Genomic DNA, 22,663 nt, shown 5'->3' with positions numbered 1-22,663 from the left:
TGTAACTGCAAAACCAACTAAGCATTATTTGCCTGAGTCCGATAATAATGGTTTTCACCAAAAACATGTAGCAAATGAGTGCGAGCCCCAGTATTTCATTAATTATAGTTCTTTGCATTTTTGAAGTCCTCCCCAGTCTGTTAAGGTACACTTTAAATATTACCAGAAAAGTGTTCTTTAAAAAAAGACATTTAAGAATGCACATCTTTGCTATTTTTAAAATGAGAGGAAGAGAATGGAAATATTTTGGAATAAAAAGCCAATCATTATAAATGCCTTGAAACCGTTAGTGGCACAGTAAATAGAGCTTCTAGGCTTAGCATCAAGAAGACCTGAGTTCAAATCTTGCCTCAGGACAAGTCATCTAAACTCTCTCAGCCTCTTCCCTCATCAGTAAAATGAGGGAGGTGGACTTCTTCCCCTCTACAATCCCTTTCAGCCCTTAATCAATGATCCTGTAATTTTTTTTTTGACTTAGGAATTTCTCTTTAAGACTTCTGAATAATGTGAAATGATTATTGTCAAAACTGTCAGGAGTCAAATCAGTAACAATAGCCTTCTTTTTTTCCTAGTGTTTTCTGAGAACTTTTTTCACATGAACAGCTGTTTACCATTGATGAAATGTTTATATTATACATTGTCATCAGTATCCGCTGCCACCACATGTTATCTGTGATTTAGTTTAGTATGTAAGGTAATAGGAACAGGGGGAACTTTCAGCCTTGTGTTTTCAGTTCCTGTGTTGGCTAAATACAATACTTGCCTTGTACTTACCCAGAGCACTTCAGTTTTATAAGGCTTTCATTAGTTTTCAATTGCCGTCTGAATGAAGGCGCTCAATACAGACTTTTATTTTCCCTTAAAGTTTTCTGGAATGCCAGTTTTGAATAGTAGCATTTACAAAGTACGGAACTGAATACAGAGTTCAAGGATAAGTTTGGGGGCAGAGGGAGGAAGAAAGGGTAGATTCCCTATGTAATATGGATAAGATAGGTGCTGTCACTATAAACTGCCTTTTTTTTAATATGTGCTTGGCCTCTTTCCCTTAATTGATCAAAGACTGGGCATATTGAGTCCATTTATTGAAGAAATTTATACTGGGAAGATGGGGAAGGAAAAAGAGATTATGTGAGAGTTTTAAGTAAGTCCTGGATCATTTAACAGGGCACTGGATAATCAGATAACGAGTTTATAGAACATCCACTCTGTATGGGCAAAGCACAGCTGTGCTTGGCACTGTGGGGTGGGGAATAAATCAGTTCAAAATTGGGCCCCTATTCTCTAATTGTGTGCTAATCACCTGGGAGTCAAGTTCAGAGTATCTTGGAACAGAGCCATAGTTACACCCATCTTGAACTTTCATAACTGGATTTTATTGACTATATGCAAATAAAAGCGGGGAGGGGTGTGCGGTATTCACTTACCCCAAAAAAATATAAGAAGACATAGTTTGCATGTATTGCTGTCATCCTTCTGGCCTCCATCTTTCCATCTTAATCTGCCCCCAGCAAGGAGCATGCGCATGCATGCGCGCACACACACACACATGAAATTTAGTGCTTTCCTCTACTGCCTATGTCATATTATACCTACAGCTACAACTGCATTAAACTTAGAGGAAGCAAATGTAGCTAAAGAATGGAATTGGCAGAATTCCTTTGGAATGGAGGCCCATACTCATGACTGTTCAGTTGCTGCAGCCAACCCCATCTACATGTTGCCTCTCCCCAGGAATGAAGGAACAAAATATAACTAGTCTGTGTAGGTGTCCCAGAAACATAGGAAAAGTGCTGGAAGGGATCTTGTCAGAAGTGAATCAATTAGAACGCTGGCTTCTGGGGTTACAATGCTCTGTGGGCAGCTGGGAAAGCCACACAAAGAGGAAACCTTTATAATGATTTTGTTTTTTCTTACCAATGTTAACACACAAGATAATAATTAACATCTTGTGTCATACAGTGCTTTAAAGTTCACAAAGCACTTGATATATTCTATTTCCTTTGATTCTTACAACATCCCTGTGCAAGTAATGTTATTATTATTTATATATTTGCAAATAGAGACTGAGAGGATTTAAGCGTGTCTTCGCCGGGGCCACCCAGCCAGTGTGTGTCTGGGGCAGGATTTAAACTTGGTTCCTCTGACTCCAAATATAGTGTCACATTTCAGTATACAAAGAATAGAAAAGAATATCGAATTAGGGCAGGGGAAGGTGTTGGAGGCAGCATAGAGTAACCTTCTCTTGATGCCTCTACAACCAGGCCTCCTCTCTAGCTTGAGTGAGTGGGGGCAACGAGTTGGGGTGGGGAAAAAAAGGCAAAGGCCCTAGGTGCACAGCAGTTCCTCCAGGTTTTGGTTTGAGTCAAAAGGTCCCAGGTCAATGTGGCTTCCTTTCTTTGTAATGCTAGAAAGCTTAAAAATATGAGTTGTAAATAAAACTCATAAAATGGCTGTAAGCCCAAATCTATTCATTGCCAAGCCAGGAGGATGGTCTCCCAGGGGAATTTGGCGTAATCAGTTTTCTGGTTATTAGCAGGCCTCCCCTCTTCCCACCCATCTACTCTCATTACACTCTCTTTATCAAAAAATACTAATTTAGGACATAGTTAAAATTAGCTTTATCTAGATACGCACGGTCAAAATGTAAATGACATGTAAGCAAAATTTAGAATAGCAGAGAAACACTTAGTAATGAACTATTCTGCTCTTTAAGTGTAACCAGGTGGTGCAGTGGATTAGAGTGGTCTTTGGAGTCAGGAAGACTCAGCTTCCCTGAGCTCAAACCTGTCCTGAGATACTAGCAGCATGACCTTGGGCAAGTCATTTAACCCTGTTTGCTTCACTTTCCTCATCTGTAAAGTGAGCTGGAGAAGGAAATGGCAAACCACTCCAGGATCTTTGCCAAGAAAACCCCAAATGGGGTCACCATGGAGAGCTGGACATAACTGAACAGCAAAATGCTGCTCATTGCATGTGACAGAACAGAAGGGAGAAACAGAGAATGAGTAAATCCGCCCTTGTTGCAGTAGTTTCTCAAAGCATCCCTAATTCAGTCATTCACAGATAGCTTCTCTTAATAAGTGATGTGGTGAATCAGGCTCCAGCAGTAAAGAGCTTAAAGTCAGGCTCCTGGAAATCATCTTCCATCTGCCTCAAATCACTCTGGCTTTCTTTGATTGGCTAACAATAGGTCCCAGCCCACGCCTCATTTATTTATTATATTTGGACTCTGATGGTTTGGAGTGAATGTAAATAGTTGTTTCTGTTTCAGCCAGAAACACTGAGGGTTTTCCCCTGCAAGATGGATTTTTTCTTTTTGGACTAGGTAAAAGAGGCCATTCTTTGCCTCATTTCTTACCTAGGCTTAATCACTGAATGGGCCCTGTCTCAGACAAACTGAGACCTGGGAAAAACATTAACTTAAAAAGGCCAAGGTCTCCCACTTCATCTGGGCCATCTCTGGTCATCCTGATTGATATCTAGCCACTGGACCCAGATAGTCCTGGAGGAGAAAGTGAGGCTAGTGACTTTGCACAGCCCTACCTCACTTAAATCCAGTTCACTTGCAAGTTATGACATCACCTTCCTGATGTCATGGTCCTCTTTGAGAACAAAGGACAAACAACCACCATCTGCTGTTGCTTTCCTATCCCAGCCTCTGTCACTGCCCCATAATATTTATTTCCCTCCAGTTTTGATCCTTCCATAGCTTCATCTGTTCCAGAACTGGTAAGAAATACAACTCCTCAAGGTCTTTAGGGACTTTAGTGCCTCTCCCAAAGGCAGCCAGTCTAAGCCTTGCCACATTGACTGTGACTAGTGAAAGAGTACAAATTTAGATCCTGGGGAGAAACAAGTAGTCTATGCAATTTTCCAGAGGATTTTTTTTCCTCTTAAGCCACCATGTAAGTTGTTTCTTTAGTTGTATATATTTCATTCTACACCCCAAAAGACAAAGAATGATGGGTCAAAATTGCCTTTGCTATATTTATAAGGTATGTACAACATTTAATTTTTCGTTACTTTCTCTTCTTTCAAAACTCACCAGGTACAACAGGAAGGAGAAAAAGATAAGGTAGCTAACAATAGGTGTCTTCATCTTCTCTTTCCTTTAGATAAGACTAGTGGTTTCTAACCTTTTTAGGTTGCTGTGACCTTCCTGTTGTTATTTTTTTAAATGTTACATAACTCTCTAATCTTCTAGCCCTAAGCAAAATTATGAACTAGATATTTTAAAGAATTCATATCTATATACAAATATATTTGTACTTAATGGTAGCCTTCTTGGGCGAGAGAGAGGAGGGAAGAGGGGGAAAAAGAACAAAAAAAGAAGAGTACAGCAGAGAACAAAAGAAAACTTACCAGGAAACAAACAGAAGATGGACAGCCCTGCAAACAATGTGTAATTTTTATTATATAGGCTTTCTTGAAATGGAAATTTATTGCTGTATATTTTGAATCTTCTTCTCTTATGTTCTGTTTTGTACATGGCAGTGCTTTTTTTCTTTTCTTATTTAGTATTTTAAGTTTTAGTATTTAAGCTTATAATATGTTCCTTTTTCTTTTTGTGTGTTTAAGTTTAAAAGAAATTATGAGAAAAAATAATTCACATCAGTTAGCATTAATGAAGTACCTGATGTGTGCTGAGTGCTGTTCCAGGCATTGTGGAAAGATAGAAACTAAAATTAAGATATAATTTCCTGTCTCTTCCTCTACCTCACCTCCTCCTCCCATGGAATTTGCACCTTGTTAGGGAGATAGGACATGGATAATTAGGTATAACATATGATAGGTATAATTGTTACAGTATAGGGGCTAAAGATCTGACTTCAGGCTGTTTTACCCTGAGAAGGTCATTTAACTCCTAAGTAGCCCAGGTGACCCCCAAGAAGGTGTCAGTCTGCATTTGTAGCACAAGTTCCTCAATGAATGTAATTAATGATTAAAAAATTTTGAGAGACATAGTTTCTGGGTAATTTAATAATTCTCTTCCTAAGGCCAGCATGTTTATTAATAAAAGGGTGTTTTTTTGTCTGTCTCTCTTAAACCAAAGACCCCTCCTGGTGGTGGCTCACACTTTATTTATGTGCCTTCAAAGAGTAGGTGTCTCCCAAGGGTACCAATCAACTCTGATTGGTTAACACAATGGGAGGGAGACTCTATCAAAATGAGGGTCTTGGGATACATGACTTGGTTACCCAAATCTTGGTCAAAGAGACATCAACTTCTTTATCATCTGCCTTGACAAAAGGGAGAATCTACACTTCTCCAGACCTGTCTGAACAAACATGATGAGCAGTAATACACCCATTAGCCCAAACTTAGAAATTCTTTTACTATCTGATTAGATCTTGGCCTCAGCAAGTCTTTGAGAGAGATTTCCCACACACACTGGTTTCTGGATGAGAAAGTAGAAAAGGAGAAAAACCTTGGTCCTGATTCAATAATTAGGTATTGAATAGAAAAGAAAAAATATTCATTTCTCACATAGGTGATCACTTTATCCATGAAATCGAAGGCCCATTTAAAAAAGAGTGTGTAGGACAGAAGCTATGTCCCTTAGATTTCCTTTAATGTATTATGTTACTACCTTGTCTCTCTCAAGCATTCGTGTCTCAAATTTTGTCTTAGGTATCTTGGAACTTTCCCCAGTTTTATAATCTGGTTGGGGTAGCAAAGCTTTTGGAACCCTAGAAATCATATCTCAGCTGTGTACTTTACATAAGAACTGAGCCGGTGTCTAATGTGACTGTTACAAACTCTGCTTCCTTTTTTCGGGCCTGTTACACATTACTATTGTTTTCCACACTTAGCTTCCCACTGCCCTGAAAATACTTCTTTTTGGCTGTGGGGAGAAAAATATTCCTAGCCAGAGTTACTGTGCTCTCGATCACAACACTTCAAAGGCCATCTCCTCACCATGATATGGACATAGCATCTTAAGTCTTCCTCCTCTCTATACTCTGAACTCTGACAAGTGTCGGATTGTGTTCAGTCAGTCATGTCTGACTCTTTATGATCCCATTTGGGGTTTTCTTGGCAAAGATACTGGAGTGGTTTGCCATTTCCTTCTCTGGCTCATTTTACAGGTGAGGAACTGAGGCAAACAGAATTCAGTTTTAAGCCCAGGGTCACACAGCTGGTAAGTGTCTGAGGCTGGATTTGAACTCAGATCTTTTTGACACCAGGCTCAGTGCTTTATCCACTGTGCTACCTAGCTGTCTGCTCTGAGAGGTGAGCTTTCCACTTACTTGGCTTCTGCAACACGTCCCAGCCGTTCCCTACACTATGACCCTTCCCCTTTTCAGCTTTACCTTATGAATTGTCTTCTCTAGTTAGAATGTAAGTTTTTGAGGGCAGGGTCTGTCTTGCTTGTTTGTATTTGTGTCTCCAGCACTTATTCCAGTGCCTGGGGACACAGAATGTTTAATAAATACTCCTCCTCTCCCCTTCCCCTTATACATCATTAATCTCTTTTCTTCCACCTATTTAGCCAAGGTACTTAAAAAAAAAACCACTTTCCACATCTGATGCTTCCACTTCTAGACATCTATCCCATTTTTAACTCCCATTACTCTACTAAAATTACTCTCCAAGATTATCAGTGACCTTGTAACCAAAACCAATTGCCTTTCCTCTGTTTTTATCCTCCTTCACTTCTCTATTACATATGAGGCTGTTGTGAATCGCACCCTCCTCCTAGACACTACTACTGCCTCTTTGTTTGGCTTCTTGGCCAGAAACCTATCCAGATTCTCCTATTACCTTTAATAGAACCTTCTCAGTCTCCTTTGTGGCTTCCTGTTTCTAGCACATAAGGTGACTGTTTTCCAAAATTCAGTCTTTGACCCTCTTCTCTGTTTGCACTCTCTCCCTTGACATCCCAGTGGTTTTGACTAACATTTCTGCAGAGGTGACTCATAAATCTTTATTTACAATTATGATTTCTGTTATTAGTTCCAGATTCATTTCTCTTACTGCTTGGGGGAACATTCTACCTGGATATCAAACTCAACATGTTCAAATTGATAGTTTTTCCATAAATCTTCTTCTTTAAGTATCCCATTTTGAAAACCCTGTGGTTATTTTTGAGTGTCCTCCATGACCTCCAATCACTTACCAAGTTCTTTTGATTCTTCCTCCATGTTTTCTTTCCCATCTGTCCAAACCTTTCTGTTCTCATTATCACTATAATTACCTTTACCGTCACTATTTGCCTATATTTCAATAACTTCTTAACGGACTTTCCTCCACTTTCTTCTCATTCTGTTTCATCCTTTGCCTAAATAGTCTTCCTCACGCAGCTTAGGTGGTAGAGCAGATGGAGTGCTAGACCTGGAGTCCAGAAGACCTGAGTTCTAATTGTGCCTCTTGCGTAATAGCTGTGTGACTTTTGACAAGTTATTTAATCTCTCTCGGCCTTAGTTTCTTCATCTGTAAAATTGGGATAATCAAAGTAGTACCTCCCTCATTGGGTTGTTGTGAGGATCCGATTAAGATTTCATATGTAGGAGGGGAAGAGGGAAGCATTTATTAAATGCCTGCCATGTGCTGGGCATTATAATGAAGCATTACAAATATTTATTACTTTAGGAATATCACAAAATGTAAAGCACTTTGCAAACCTCTAAGTTCTATATGAATGCTAGCTATTATTGTTATTATACACAGATTTGGTAAAGTTCATCCCCCACTCAGAAGTCTTCGGCCACCCCTTACAGCCTTTAAAATCAACTCAGCCTCCTCCGCAAAGCTCCTCCATAATCTGGCATCACTTTATCACATGTTATTCCTCTTTTTTTTGTACTGTGAAAAATGCCTATTGCCCAGATCACAAATGGGTGTGTTTGGATGGACATCATACAGAGCCTGTCCATCAATACGCACATATGAGACACAGTATGAATGGATAAAAAGTTGGGTCCTGAGTTGAATGGAGGGAAGAGACAGGTTGGATTGCTTCTTGGAAATCCCAGGAGAAATGTAATGACCCCTGGCTTCTCCTAGAAACAAAGATCTATCCTTTTAATACCGGGATTCAATTGGAGTTGCTATGTGGCAAGAAATGGAAATTGTAAGAACTGGAATCTGAGTATCACACAGAGGCTAGTGGGGAAAAACCAAATTCCTTTAGAAGATGAGGACATAACCAGTGAAGAACTTGAAAGAAGAACATACGTTGAAGTGGGAAAAATGTATGATAGGAAGCTATGGTATCGGGTGACAAGTGCATGACCTGAGTGCTCCTCTGGTATCTTCTCTGTCAGGAGAGAACAGGGAAGGCCTGAAAGCGTGTTGGGTGGACCTTTGGGGTACTTAATGAAAGATGTACAAGGGCAGGGTTTTTAACCTGGAGTCCGAAATTTTCTTAAAAAATATTTTGATAACTATCTAAAGTGTTTTCTTTGTAATATTATGTATCTTTATGCACTTAAAATATTCTAAGAAGGGTCCGGGCAGCTAGGTGGTGCAGTGGGTAGAGCACAGGTCCTGGATTCAGGAAGACCTGACTTCAAATCCTCCCTCTAGACACTCACTACCTGTGTGACCCTGGGCAAGACACTTTACTTCTCTGCCTGAGTTTTGTCATCTGTAAAACAAGCATAATTACTGTGCCTACCTCTTAAAGCTTTTGTGAAGATCTAAACAGTCCACAAACATGAATTTAATGCCTACTATGTGCCAGACACTGTGCTAAGCCATGGTGCTTTGCAAACCTTAAAACACTATTGTAAATGCTTGTTATTATTGATTTTTTTATCTTCTCCTCCGCTGGAGTCTTTTAATTTCTGTGAGGACAGGAACTGTGTGTATCATCTAAGCGTTCTCCCCAGACTTGCACATAAAAGGTAATGAATAAATGTTTTTGAATTCAGTAGGACCACCCCTGGAAGCTGGGCCCCTTAGTAATGGAACACATACAAATGAAACATGCCTGGCCTGTGATTTAATTCTCTTTCCAGGAACTAGGAAAAACAGGACCCGGACTGAAAACCCTCCAGAACTAGACTTCAGAACTAGACGCGAGTAACTCTATACCAGGAGTCTTTGAGGGGAACCAAACTTTGGCAAGCCAAGTTGAAGGATTATTACTGAAGAAATTACAAATTTTTAATTGTGACTTTTTAAGTACCCGAATTTTTCTTCCCAGAGCGTAAAAACTTTGGAGTCAGTCTTTTTCTGAGGAGGAGCCACGGGAGACATATTTTATGTATTGTACGTTAGCGACCATTTGTCTTTAAATAGCTTCCTCTTACAGAATTGCAGAATCACAGCTGGTTTAGTGCAAGATACTCCTACAGATAATTTGTGGGTAACCTGGAAAGTCCTGTGAAAACTGAATTTATCTTCTTCTTAATCATCTCCTTTATTTAAAATTAACATGAACTTTGAAAAGAAATACTGAAAGGCTTTTCTTTCTTGGAAAAGTTTGGGTTTTATTGTTGGATTTTGAGTGGTCATTCTTAGGCTTTTTAGACTAAAAATGGTAATGGGAATGTAAATTGGAAACTACCAACTAATTTGCATGCCAATTAATTTGCTTCCTGAGAACACCAGAAATAACTGTTTCTTCCTGATCAATGCCATCACCAGATTTATGATAAATAACTGAGGAAATGTTGAAACTATTGCCTATTTTTATAGTATTCCATATTCTCAATAAGGACGTGGAATGTGGGATTAAATCCACACATTTTGGCCTGAAAACTTTCCTCACAAATAGAATAACATTTTTTTCTGGAAATTCTCTATCAGTCAAAGAGTTGTATATGTAGGTATGAATGGGTGGGGGTGGGGGGTGGGGAATAGCAGACCCCTGCTAATCATGACAGGCATAAAATGAAGGGGAGAAGTTAATTTGACTCTCAGTTTACATGTTCTGGAAAAGTTCTAACTCACGTCATAGAATTATAGTTTTAGAGCCGAAAGGAACCTTAGAGATCCTCTCTTCCAACCCCTCAATTTACAGATGATGAAATGGAAACCATAATGGTTAAAATGATTTGCCACAGGTCACAAAGGTAGTAATTCCATTCAACAAGCATTTTTTAAGAGCTTATTATATAGGAAACATTAGACATTGGGAATAGAAATAACAACAACAAAAAACCAATCCCTGCCTCTTTAATAATAATAGTAATAATGAGAAAGCATTTATTTTGTAATTTAAGATTTGTAAACTACTTTACAGGGCACGTAGTATATTCTTAATAAATATTTGTTTCCTTCCTTCTTTATGTTAAAAATAATGAGGGGAACAAGCATTTATGAAGCACCTACTAGGTGCCAGCCACTGTGTGAAGTGCTTTACAGATGCTGTGTCGTTTGATCCTCATAACAACCCTGTGAGGTAAGTGCTGTTATTACCCCCTTTTTACAGTTGAGAAAATTGAGGCAGAGTTAAGTGACTTGCTCAGGGTCACACAGTTAATCTAGGTCTTCCTGACCCCCAAGTCCAGCATCCTATTCATTGTGCCACCTAGCTGCCTGTAATAAAAGCTAGCATTTCTATATTTTACATATGCTCTCTTATTTAATTCTAGCAGTAAATCTGTGAGATAGGTGCTACCATTATCTCCATTTTATAGATGGAGAAACTGAGGCTGGGCAAGTTGTAAGGAAGCAAATCTCTAAGACAGGATTCGAACTCACAACTTCTACATTCCAAGTCCAGTACTACCTAGCTGCTCTTAAGGAGGTTATATTCCTCTTGGATCTTGGGCAGGTACTTAACCTTCTCTCTCTCTCTCTCTCTCTCTCTCTCTCTCTCTCTCTCTTTCTCTTTTTAAGCAAAATGGCATAGTGTTGTTTGGCCATGATTCAGATTGGTCTATAGTAGTGTTCAATTGCTAAAATGTAGTGAAAGTCTTCCCATGTTCTTTCCACAAATATAATGAGTCTTTCCACTGTTCTCAGTATTTCTTAAGGGCAACAGTATTCCATCACATTCATATACCACACTTTGTTCAACCATTTCCCAGTTGTTCATTGAAAAAAAAAATACATCACAAAAGAGTCTTGGCTGGACAGAGTGATGCAGGGACAAAAAAAGACACTGAGGTTTTTAGTGTGTACAGTGATATAATATACAACAACGCTGGGATTGATAGGCTTTTCTGGGTGCAGAAGGACTAGTAAACCCAAGGAGGTAAGAGTGAAGGTTAGGACAAAAGAAGGTTCTGCTATATTAAGCACTAAGATTTTAAAAGTCAGGCAAGACATTAGGTTATTGCCATTTTAAACTTACCACTATGTTATAGAGCAAGTCTTCTGTGGAATCAAAACCCACATACAAGTCAGGTTTGCCAAGATAAGTGTGTAAGTGATTTAAATTAAGAAACTACGTTTCAAGCTCCACCCCCAAATCCATCTACTTCATAGGATGGTATCCTTTGAATAACGAAAAAAAAATTGACCACTGGCTCTTCATTTCCTTGTTTTGAGTAGTCTGTTTGATGGGAAGATTTAGTCTTTCTCTATTTTATTTCCATGGTACGACCAAAAAAAAAAAAGCACAAAACAGGCCCTTTCATTATGACCCTACAGAGTTGCCAATAAATCCAGTACCATTTTTGAGGGCTCTTTCAGTGTGACTCAGTGACCTTGTAGTCACAAGTGTTAGTGCAGCTGGTCTTCAGACACAGCAGCTTCATACAATAAATAGCTAATTCATATAGAAAGGAACTACTGGCATGGGATGAACATCTGTCTTTCTAATTTAAAGCTAGTGTTTTATAAGAGTTTCCAGATGATAAAAATCACTCATCCAATCATAGATCAATGGCCTCTAAAGTAAAAAAAAAAATTTTTTTGAAGGGATGGCACTGCAGAATATTTTAAAATGACATTTTATCACAAAGACCTATCGAGTCAATTGTTGATGAGAAAGTGCTCTTAATTATTAATGTTTCATGGTGTCCTTCCAAGATCTAAACTAATAATTTAATCTTAGGAAAGATAGCATAAATCTAGCTCAGGGCCTCTTAATAACTAAGATGATGTGCTATTTTATTTCTTAGACGTCCCACCTCTCTGCATTCTCACAGTTTCACTTTGGTGATACTTCGGTCCCTGTTTTCTGATCTGTTTTAAGGACCCCTGGTTTTCCATCTCATATATGAGGAAGAAAGTGGGATGGATTACATGGGAAATTGCATATGCTTTCAAATCAACCTCAAGCTTTTCTGAAAAAAGCTGCTTTCTCCAGGAGAATCAGATTTGCAAGTCACTCAAAAGTGCAATGGATGGGCCTAAAATAGCCTACAGCGTACTATCCTATTATCAGTCTTTTAAAAAAATTTATTTTATTCTGAACTTAAGGAATAAAACAAGCATTTCCATAATGTAGTAAAATGTTTTAAAAAAAACATGATTGTACATGAAACTGCAAATCTGTTATGTACAACTTACTATTCCTTTTAAATACATAATAAAGTTATCATGTAACTTTCTTTTTTTCTTCCCTCCCTAAAGATGGCTACCACTAGACACGTGTGTGTGTTTGTGTGGTGTGTGTGTGTGTGTGTGTGTGTGTGTGTGTGTGTAAACCATTCCATACACACTTTTATTTATTATTTCTTTCTCTGGATGCAGCTTCTTATGTCCTTTGTAGTTATTTCAGGCATTTTTAGTAGTTAAAATGACTTAGTCACTCAAAATTGTTCTTAAAACAATGTTTTTACTGTCTACGATGTTCCCATCATTATTTCTTGTAGAGAAGTGGCATAAAAGATATATAAGAGATAGAAGACTGAAGAAGGAGGAATTGGAGGTGAGCTACTTACATCTATCAAGAGAGAGAGAGAACAGACAGACGGGTCCTTTATTGTACTGGGACACTTATAATGCCAGGGAACTTTTAAGTCTCTCAACAAGTTGGGCAAACCTCAAACCTCCCATCAAGAAATTATAAGCCAAAGATCTGGAGTGAGAAGACCAAGGAGCGTCTTATTATACCCTTTCATTTTATAGAAAAGGAAACTTAAGCCCAGAGAGGAGATAGGATTTGCCCAATGTCACAAAAGTTGGAGGTGGCAGCAAGAGCTGGGATTTGGACTCAGGTTTCATAACCCCAAGTTTAATAGGGAAAATTCAGTGCTTCTTCCATGATTTCATGCTATGAGAAGGCATGCGTGGATTGCTTTCCACACCAAAGTAGGGAGTAGATAATATTTGTGTTATCAGATATGTTAAAGTATTAAAGTATGAGTATGAGGTTCTTTGAATATTTGCATACCAGTGAGATTTTTTCTCCGAAATATTAAATATGAAAGTATGTTTCTCAAATGAAAATAGGCTTAATTTTCTTTTGGTCAGAAATTTTCCTGACTCATCTTTTTTTTTTGCGGAGGTATTTCACAGTTGACCACTTCCCCAAAACTGTGTCTATGGAATTCATCGATATATTTTAAGGCTTGTAGTGTTCCATTTCATGATTAGTTTGGGAAATGCAAGTCTTAGTGACTTATGCCTGCAACCTAAAGGCTGGTCTGATTCTGGGCCAGCTCTAAGAAGGACAGGTACAGTTTTGGATACCTGGCTTAGGGGTAGAGGTGGATTTTTTTTTAGGGCATAATGGTCCCAAGGGACAGCTAGTTGGTGCAATGGATAGAGCACCTGGTCCACAGTCAGGAAGACCTGAGTTCGAATACAGCTTCAGACACTAGTTGTGTCTTTTCCCTGGGCAAGTCATTTAACCCTGTTGGCCTCAGTTTCCTCATCTGTAAAATGAGTTGGAGAAGGAAGTGGCAGACTACTCCAGTATTTTTGCCAAGAAAACCCTAAATGGGGTCACAAAGAGTTGGATATGACTGAAACAAATTTTTTGTTTGGGGTTAGAGGTGGTCTTTTATGCATATGTCTTGATTTATAGGATTGCAAGTTTGGGATCATAGAGTTAGAACTTGAAAGGACCACTGAGGTCAGTCTTTGAAGCTGAGAAAACTGAAGTCAGAGCAGTCAAGTCATGTTCTTATGGTCACACAAGTAATTAGGGACACAACCAGAATTTGGAATCCAGTCTTCTGACTCCAAATCCATCTCCTTCCCTCTGCTGTACCACACTGCCTCCCTAGCTTTGGACAGGACTTTTTGAGAGGTATTGATATTAATATTGATTAGTTTATCTTAGGCCTACTGGAAAATAAATATACCATATTTCTGTCTCTCTTGAAACAGATATATGGGGGGGGAATAAATTGATTTACTAATTCTCGATGAGTTGTTTCTCCATGGTTTTACTCAAGAACATTGGCAAGGTGTGTGTTGGAGTTTAGGAGTGTGGGTTACTAATTTTGCGTAAATTGATAAAAGACACTGGTTTTCTATGTAATGCATTTTTCCCATGTATTTAAAGCGTACCCCTAAAACTCTTGGACATCTTATTGGGCTTTATTCGAAATTTGAAAAGGGGAAAATAAACTTTATAAGATTGAGAGATGGAAGAAACAAGTGGACCTAATCCTTTGTTTTGTAGATGAGGAAGTTTTAAGATCTCAGAAGCTAAATGAAGTGAGTGACTCAGGGTTATACAGAAATAAATTGCAAATTTAGTATTTGAACACAGAATGGATGATTCCAAATATATTTCTGGTTTGTTTTTTCCCCACTGCCCCTACTTCTTTTCCCCGCTTCATAGATTTGATCAGTTTTTAGCCACAGTTATGGTTTTTTTTTTCTTTGAGGTAGGGTGGGTCTGGATACACAGTTACAGATTATTATTAAAATAGAAATGCAGATCAGGCATGGTGGTACAGGTTTGTAATCTCAGCTACCCAGGAGGCTGAAAATAGTTGGATCTCTTGATCTTGGAGGTTTAGAGCTGCAGTGGATTATGGCTATATGTGTTATCAGGGGTCTACACTGAGTTCAGTAGAGGGTTGAACTGGCCTAGGTTAGAAGCAGAGTAGGTTAAAGTTCTCATGACCAATAAAAGTCAGATTGGACCTATTTAGTAGCCTTTATACTTCTAGCTGGATGGAGATGGGGTGGGGGTGGAGGTGAGAGATAGGGAGGGAAGGAGGGAGATAGACAGAGGCAGAGAGACTGGGGAGGGGGGCGGGGAAGGATAGGGAAAGAGAAAGGCACAGCTATAGTGTAATACAGAATTATACACATTACTTTAAAACTTAAGGTTTCTTGAAACTAACTAAAATAAAATATTGAAAATATCTTATAGTACAGATAGTCCACCTTTGAAGGTCAACCTCATTCCAAAATGATTAAAGGAGTCTTAGTATTACTCACTTGTTTGGTAATCATGTACGATCCTTTACTCTGGAGAGAGATTCAGTTATGAAAGCAGCATGAAACAGATTATGATCTCACCCTAAATTCTTTATAATATCTTCCAGACCCAAAGTGTCTATAAATCAGCCCAGGGCATATTTGAAATACCAGATGTTTCCTAGTCCTCTTTTTGTTCTTTAAAGTCACTGACAAGACCTCCCTCCCCCTTTCCCTGGGTCATATGAAATGTTGCCAGTCTCTCTGGTTACTTGGAAGTTTTGTGTCTAAAGAAATTTATTCTGTTGCTATTTTGCCCTTTTAAGTATGAAAATGTTTTTAAATGTAATACTGGGATACTGGTGGTAGAACTACATGCTTTGGTATGATAATTAGCTGAGTGTATTTTTTAAAAGTTACTTCTTTGTGTGGTATTTGGTTTCCCTCCAAATACATTCATGATTACTTTAAAAGGGACCGGCTTGTGTCTTAGACTTGTAAGCAGAGAAGCTTCTACTCCAAAACTTCAGTGTGTCTGAGATTCTGACCCAGTGATGGCCTCTCATCTAGCTTGATTCCTATCTGGATCTCTCTGTAGGTTCTTCAAAGAGGACTCACTAAATGGGCTGGATATCTTCCTCTGCTTCTTTTACTATTTTGTGTAGACTAGTGCAATACTTGGGCTACCCATCTGTTATCCTTCACTCTTACTACATGATCATTGCATTTTGTTTTTTGGTCATTCATGTCCATAATGTCTTTTATGGTATTTAATAGTAAAACTGATTTATAACCTATTTAGGTTGATCATGCAACTTTTAATGACCTACAGTTCAATCAGCAAGCATTTATTAAACTCTAATAATGTGCCAGATATTGTGCTAGGTGTTGGGAGTACAAAAGCATAACTGAAAGTATCTGTGTCCTAAAGAAATTTGCATTCTCTAGGAGATGTCAGTTGTGTTGTTTAGTCATTTCAGCTGTGTCCAACTCTTTGCGATTCCATTTGGGGTTTTCTTGGCAAAGATACCGGAATGTTTTGCCATTTTTTCTCCAGCTCATTTTACAGATGAGGAAACTGAGGCAAACAGAGTTAAATGACTTGCCCAGGATCACACAGCTAGGAAATGTCTGAAGCTGTATTTGAACTCAGGGAGACAAGTCTTCCAGACTCCAGGCCCAGCCCTCTATCCACTGCACCACCTAGCTGCCACTAGGGGAGGTAAATCTGAGGTAATTTTGTAAGGGAAAAAACAGTCGCAGCTGGGTTGGAAGATGGGAAAGCCTAACATAGGACCTAGTGGCATTTGAATTGAGCTTTGTAAAAAGCTACAGATTTGAAAAGGTGGCGTACGATCTTTCTCAGGTTAAAGTTGTTTGTGATTTTGTGCCATAAATTATTACCAGTAACGTTGGTGTTAGATGGGCTTTTATGGTAGCATAGAATAATTTGTCATCATTAAACATTCTTTTGGGTTTTGGAATTATGACTCATTCTTACCTTTTCCTATTTTAATTCTGTGTCATTGAATGACTTCAGTCTGAAGTCATTGTTCCTGTAGCCAAGAACTGTACACGTTGGTGCACTGCCTGGCCAACTACATGCCATAACGGGCAATCTGTATTTTTTATCTACTTTACTTTTTGCTGTGGATGGTCCATCACCTTTGACCATCAGAAGGTTCCAGGACTTAATGGAATCAAATCAACACCAAGATCCTCTACAAACAATAGTATCTGTAGAACCTCACTGTCATTACGAACCCCCTCTTCTATTTGGACTTTATGTAAGACACCCATTATGACACAGATGACCACCCATGGTGAACCCCACCCTCCCTCTTGTCATTAATTGTCATTAATACTCAGCATATTGTTGAACTAAAGTAATGTTTGTGGCTGCATCTGTCATGGAAACTTGCATGATCTTGCATACATTGGAGACACTTGATTTGAGGAAAGCTAGTAAGGTTGCATTGCAAGTCAAATGCCTTCTGAAATAAAAAAAAGACACTTAGGAGTGTTGTATGAATATGAAATTTGTTTTCTTCTTTTTTTTGGAATAAAATTGTTTTCAAAAGCCTGATTGTTCCTTTTCAGATATTATAGAGGTTTGAGAATTGATTGGCATTCTGCTGACCTTCATTCTGCCCTCATCTATATACTTTTAAATGCATAGAAGACCATCTTTTAGTACCTTTTTTATTACCAATTTTTAGTAACTTCTAATTTTTTGAAAGTTTTAGAAAGTTGACTAGATCAATGATTGCTTGATCCTGAAACAAATTAAATTTTTTTCTTAGCTGCGATTAGATCTTCTTACATGAGCAAAAAACTATACAGCCTGAGAATGTGAACAGTATTTAGTGTTGTAAGCAAATAAAGAGAGGAAGCATGACATAGAGGACAGATTGCTGCTAGCCAGGAAGGCTTAGGTTCAAGACCTTGCCCCTGACACATACTTTGGACCAGTCTCTTAGCCTCAAAGGGTCACCAGGCAAACTTCTAAGACTATAAATTGCAGAGTGGGTGGTGATTAGCTTTGATGCCGGGTTTTCCTCACTGGGAATTCCACATTGCAGTGAAAAAATCACAGGTTCAGTCCCATTCAGCTCTACTCCCCCTCCAAAAAAAAGGCAAATAAAACAAGAAAGATAATCTAATATATACTTGCAGTCATATAATCATAAACATATTGGCACTCAGGTTTATTATAATACAGATCCTCAGTCTAACCCCCAAATAGCTTTAGCTCAGAACCTGAGATTCTTTGAAGTTTCCTATTTTTTTTCCTTTTATTCTGTGCTTTTCTCTTCCCCGTACTACCCTAGGAACCCATGAACAGGACTTTTCAGCTGGCCCTTGATTCCTGTTACGTGGTCTAAAAGTCCCCAGCTCTCCATGAAATAAAAGGACATTTGGGACATGAAATTTTAGTTAACTTGCAGACTCTGTCCTGGGACCCTTTTCCGTCCTCTCTTCTCTTTTGTTGGTGATCTCCACAGCTTCCATCGGTTCAATTATCATTACATATATGCTTCCTATAGAGCTGTCTCTCCTGAGCTCCAGTTCCATACTTGCTAGACATTTCCATTTGGATGTTGAATAGGCATCTCAAACACGATACTTTTTTAAAAAAGAAACTAACTTGAACTCACCCTTTGTTATGTTTTTGTTGTCAAGCATACCGCCATTCTTTCAGTCACCCAAGTAAGTAACCTTGGAAATCATCCTCAACTCTTCATTTTCCCTGGCATCACCTTCCCCACCATATGTAATCACTTGTCAAGTATTGTTGAGGCTCTTTCCACACTATAGATTCTGCCCATGTGGCCACCGCTGTAGTTCAGGCTCTCATCGCTTTGCACACGAGTTGTTCCAGGACCCTCCCAACTGTACTCCCTGCTGCTCATTTCTCCCCTCTCCAAACTACCCTTCACACAACTGCCATATTGATATTCCTAAAGCACAAACCCAACCATGCCATGCTCCTATTTGTTGGGCTTCACTGCCTCCAGGGGAAAAGAAAAACTTTTTTTTTCGTTTAAACCCTTCCACAATTTATCTTCAGCCTCTTTTTCCACATTAGTCTCTCTCATGCACTCTACATTTTAATCAAACTGGCCTTTCTTTTCTCCATTATTGTTGCATCCCCCACACCTGTGCCATTGTCTCTTCCTCCCCGCCACATGTCCAGAATACTCTCGTCTCTACATCCATCTCATAAAATCCCTAGTTTCCTTTAATGCCCAGCTTAAATACCACCTCCTAAATGAAGCCTTTTCTAATTTTTGAGCTCTCTTCCCCCAAATTACTTTGTATTTACCTGTGTACATGTTGTATTCTCCCTAGTAGACTATAAGCTCCCTGAGGGCAGGGAATGTTTAATTTTCATCTTCCTATCCCAGTACCTTACACAGAGTATGCCCTTAATAAATGTTTATTGAATTCAATTGACATCACATTATAAAAGCAAGATAATTTGGCCTAGGAGGTAGGACTTTGGTAATGGATGATAACATGGAGGAATGGTTAAGAAGCATGCAGAGAAAGTAGTGTGGATGTTGAGGCATCTGGGAACATGGAAGGGATGAAGAGAGAATGGACAGGAAGAGGGAATGAGCTGGAAAAATATTGTATGCTCAGGCTAACTGGACTATAGAATTGTGACTTGGAAAAACTAGCTATCTCTAGATATGTTTTCTTCTGCCAAAGCAGTTCTTAGGGGTTCTTTATTCATATCAAGTCCATTGCTGTGAACTTTATTCATTTATTAACGAGTGAAAAAACTTATATAGCCTCAGCCTTTAATCGGCTAGGGTGGGGGAATTAACAGCATTGGCTTCCTAAGAGAGAAAAGAGCAGAGGTAAAAGTAATTTACAGTTTTTTGCCCTTACATTGATAAGTCACCTTCCTGTCACCATCATTATCACTGTCCTTGACATGTTTCTTTGCTTCTACCACATTTCTTCCCCCACTAAACTGGAAGTGCAGATGTAGGTAAGGGAAAAGGGTCTCTCTTTCAAACTTTCACAAGCTCTTGTTGAAAGGACCCTGAAGGTAGGTCTGATTTCCCTTCTTTACTGTAAGGATTACTAACAGAGCAAGTGCAAAAAAATGGGATGGGAAATTATACTTTTAGTGCCAAATACGTTTTTTCAGAACAATATTTTTTTCGTTGTTTCTCCCAAACCATGCTTTCTTTAAGGTAAGAGGTTTGTTCTCTTCACTATCATACCACACCCATGTTTTCTCATTGGAGTTTATGCTCTAGGGCAGTGGTGGTCAAAATGGGACACAGAAGATGGTCCATAGGGAGTGTGGGAAGAAAATATTATATTTCCATTTATATTCTATTTTATTCTGTTTATATTTATTCTATAATATATTCTGTTCTTCTATTTGTATTTTATTTTTATGTAAAAATAGGAAAAATTAAACTTTACTAATATTTAATAAGGCAAGAAGCATAGTGGATGAGAGCTGGTTTCACAGCCAGAAAGATCTGAATCAAGTTGTGCTTCTGACACATTGGCAGCATAACCCTGGAAGACTCACTTAACCTCTTAGTGTTTTAGGCAATTCTCTAATACTATACATGTTGCACAGAAGATGCTGACCCACAGTGTTAGAAGGAGTTTCATCAATGTAGAATTCCTTGTACCAATGAAATTACAAGTCTGATTCCTTAACATTGTGTATCGACATTGTTGGATAACCTGGTGTTGGATAACTGTCTATCTCTCTGGGTCCCTGGGCTTAGGTAGTCATATATCATGTAAGTCCTCCCCACATCACCAGTGGTTATGAAAACTGGGAGAAATTGCGTGTCCTTGCAATTCCTTAGTAATTTTCAGTGAGACTGAGGATGCTTAGAAGCTAGGACAAGTTTGGGTTGTAAGTAGTAAGCTTTGTGCTTGTCAGATGCTCTATATACCTGTGATCTGGGTTAATATAAATTACTCCTGTTTTCTTAGCCCCTTAATAAGCAGGAGAGGAGACTATCTTTACTCATCCTTGTAACTCTGCCTTCTTTTTTTTCCCTAAATTAAATTTTTTTCCACTTAATAAACATTTTTTTCCCTTCCGTGAAAAAGAAAAGCAAAGCTCTTGTATGAAAGCTACAGCAAAGTCATACATAGTCAACCAATCAAATTCCCATGTTGTCATGTTCTGCACCCCAACCTTTGCTGGCAGGAGGTGGGTAGCATTCTTTAACCTTCATCTGGAATCATTGATACTCGCTGAATTGATTATAGTTTTTAAGTTTTTCAAAGTTGTAAATTTTTGCAGTGCTGTAGATACTGTTGCCGTAGATATATTGTTGCCCTGATTTTGCTTGCTTCACTCTGCATCAGTTCATGTTAGCCCACCTAGGTTTCTCTGAAGTCATCTCCTTTGTCATTATTACAGCACAATGGTGCCTATCCATATGCCATAGTTTGTTGAGCAATTTCTCACTTGATGTCTCCCCCCTTTTTTCATTCTGACTATCCTAGCTCCCCAGGACAGCTGTTGGGGGAGAAGGAGATGGGACTCTTCTGTCTGTATGAGAAAGGCACAGTAAGTCCTTTGATTATAAAGTATAGAACCAGTGTTGACTTGTATCAGGAAAGTGCTAAGGGATTATATCTCATTTGGGGGAAGAAATAGGAACAGTGGAAGTTCATGATGTGTCATCCTTACTTTTCCTGATTCTGTTCTCCAAGTGGTCTCCTTCCTCATTCACTCACCTCCTTTCAGTCCACTCAGATTAACTTTATCTGCTTAAAAAGATGAGCTCTGTTTTTATGACGAGGAGTAAATCCTGGCAAAATGCTTTTGTTTTCTGTTGAAAACTGAAGGGGCTAGACTGTTTAGGAGGTAGGAAATCGAAATTCAGTAGTAATTAACATGGGTGGGCCGAAAGGTAGAAAGTTCCGACTTCATCTTCTAGCAATCGTGGGTGTGTGTCATGAGGCTTTGCTCTAGGTCTCTCTTCTCCTCTCCCTCTGGTGTTTACAGGCATTTGTTTCCTAATATATAAATATAGGTAAAGATTGTTCATGATAGGGGAGGCATTAAATTCAAAAAGAATTTTTTGCTGACTTACTGTGTGTCGGACATGGTAGTTATTACAGCAAAATAGGGCCTGCCTTTTGGATAGCTTACATTTCACTGAGGGGAAGCAGCACCATGCAAAAATAAGTAAATATAAAATACGTTCCAAATACCACGTAATTGGGGTGGGAGACAGAAGGAGGTCTAACAACAGGAAAGAACCTCAAGATTTCTTGAAGGAGAAGACATTTCTAAGAACTGATTTTTTTTTGAGGTGCCAGCTTTTTTCAGAGTTAGTAAGGGAGAATAAAATAATCCATTTTTCACCTATCCATTTCCTTGTTACCTTTAAGATTGCTGATTTGTGGAATTATAGTCTGTAAAACCGGCAGCTAGGTGGCACAGGAGATAGAGTGCTGGGCCTGGAATTTGACCTCAGACATTTACTACATGAGTCACCCTGGGCAAGTCACTTAACACTGTTTGCCTCAGTTCTTCATCTGTAAAATGAGGGGGAGAATGAAATGTCAAACCACTCCAGTATTTTTGCCAAGAAAACCCTAAATGTCATCACAAACAATTGGACACAACTAAAAAACCACTCTATACCACCACACAATCTGTAAATCCTTCCCATTTCAGCCGTGAGAGCCATTAAAACCAAGTATTAAGATAAACTTAAATTAGAGAGCTGGACCTATTCAGTCAAATTGTTCTAACTAATGAAGTGAAATTTATTTTAAAATATTTTGTTTAGTTTGTAATATATGAATTGGTATAATATACATGTATTTATATAAGTAATGACGATATATCTATGCATCTTGGGGGTCATGCTCACAAATGTTTTACTGAGAGAGGTGTGAGATCAAGTGGTTTGAAGGCGACTCTGCTGAG

The 22,663-nt window shown here is 38.7% G+C and overlaps 1 protein-coding gene across 2 annotated transcripts in view; it reads left to right on the top strand.

Moving 5' to 3' along the window:
- The window catches only part of TES (testin LIM domain protein), a 77,314-nt gene that overhangs the window by 14,946 nt on the left and 39,705 nt on the right, over positions 1–22,663 (top strand). Inside the window, exon 1 of one of the 2 annotated variants that reach the window (XM_036761581.1) lies at positions 10,331–10,351. The exons of the other annotated variant lie outside the window; for it this stretch is intronic. The gene's annotated coding sequence lies outside the window, so the exon portion shown is untranslated. Of the gene's footprint in view, positions 1–10,330; positions 10,352–22,663 lie in introns of those variants that run through there. 2 annotated transcript variants of the gene reach the window in all.

This window comes from Trichosurus vulpecula, chromosome 5, assembly GCF_011100635.1.
Source record: "Trichosurus vulpecula isolate mTriVul1 chromosome 5, mTriVul1.pri, whole genome shotgun sequence".
Taxonomy (NCBI): domain Eukaryota; kingdom Metazoa; phylum Chordata; class Mammalia; order Diprotodontia; family Phalangeridae; genus Trichosurus; species Trichosurus vulpecula.
Note: the sequence above shows the minus strand (reverse complement) of the source record. Positions and strands in the feature narration are given on the sequence as shown.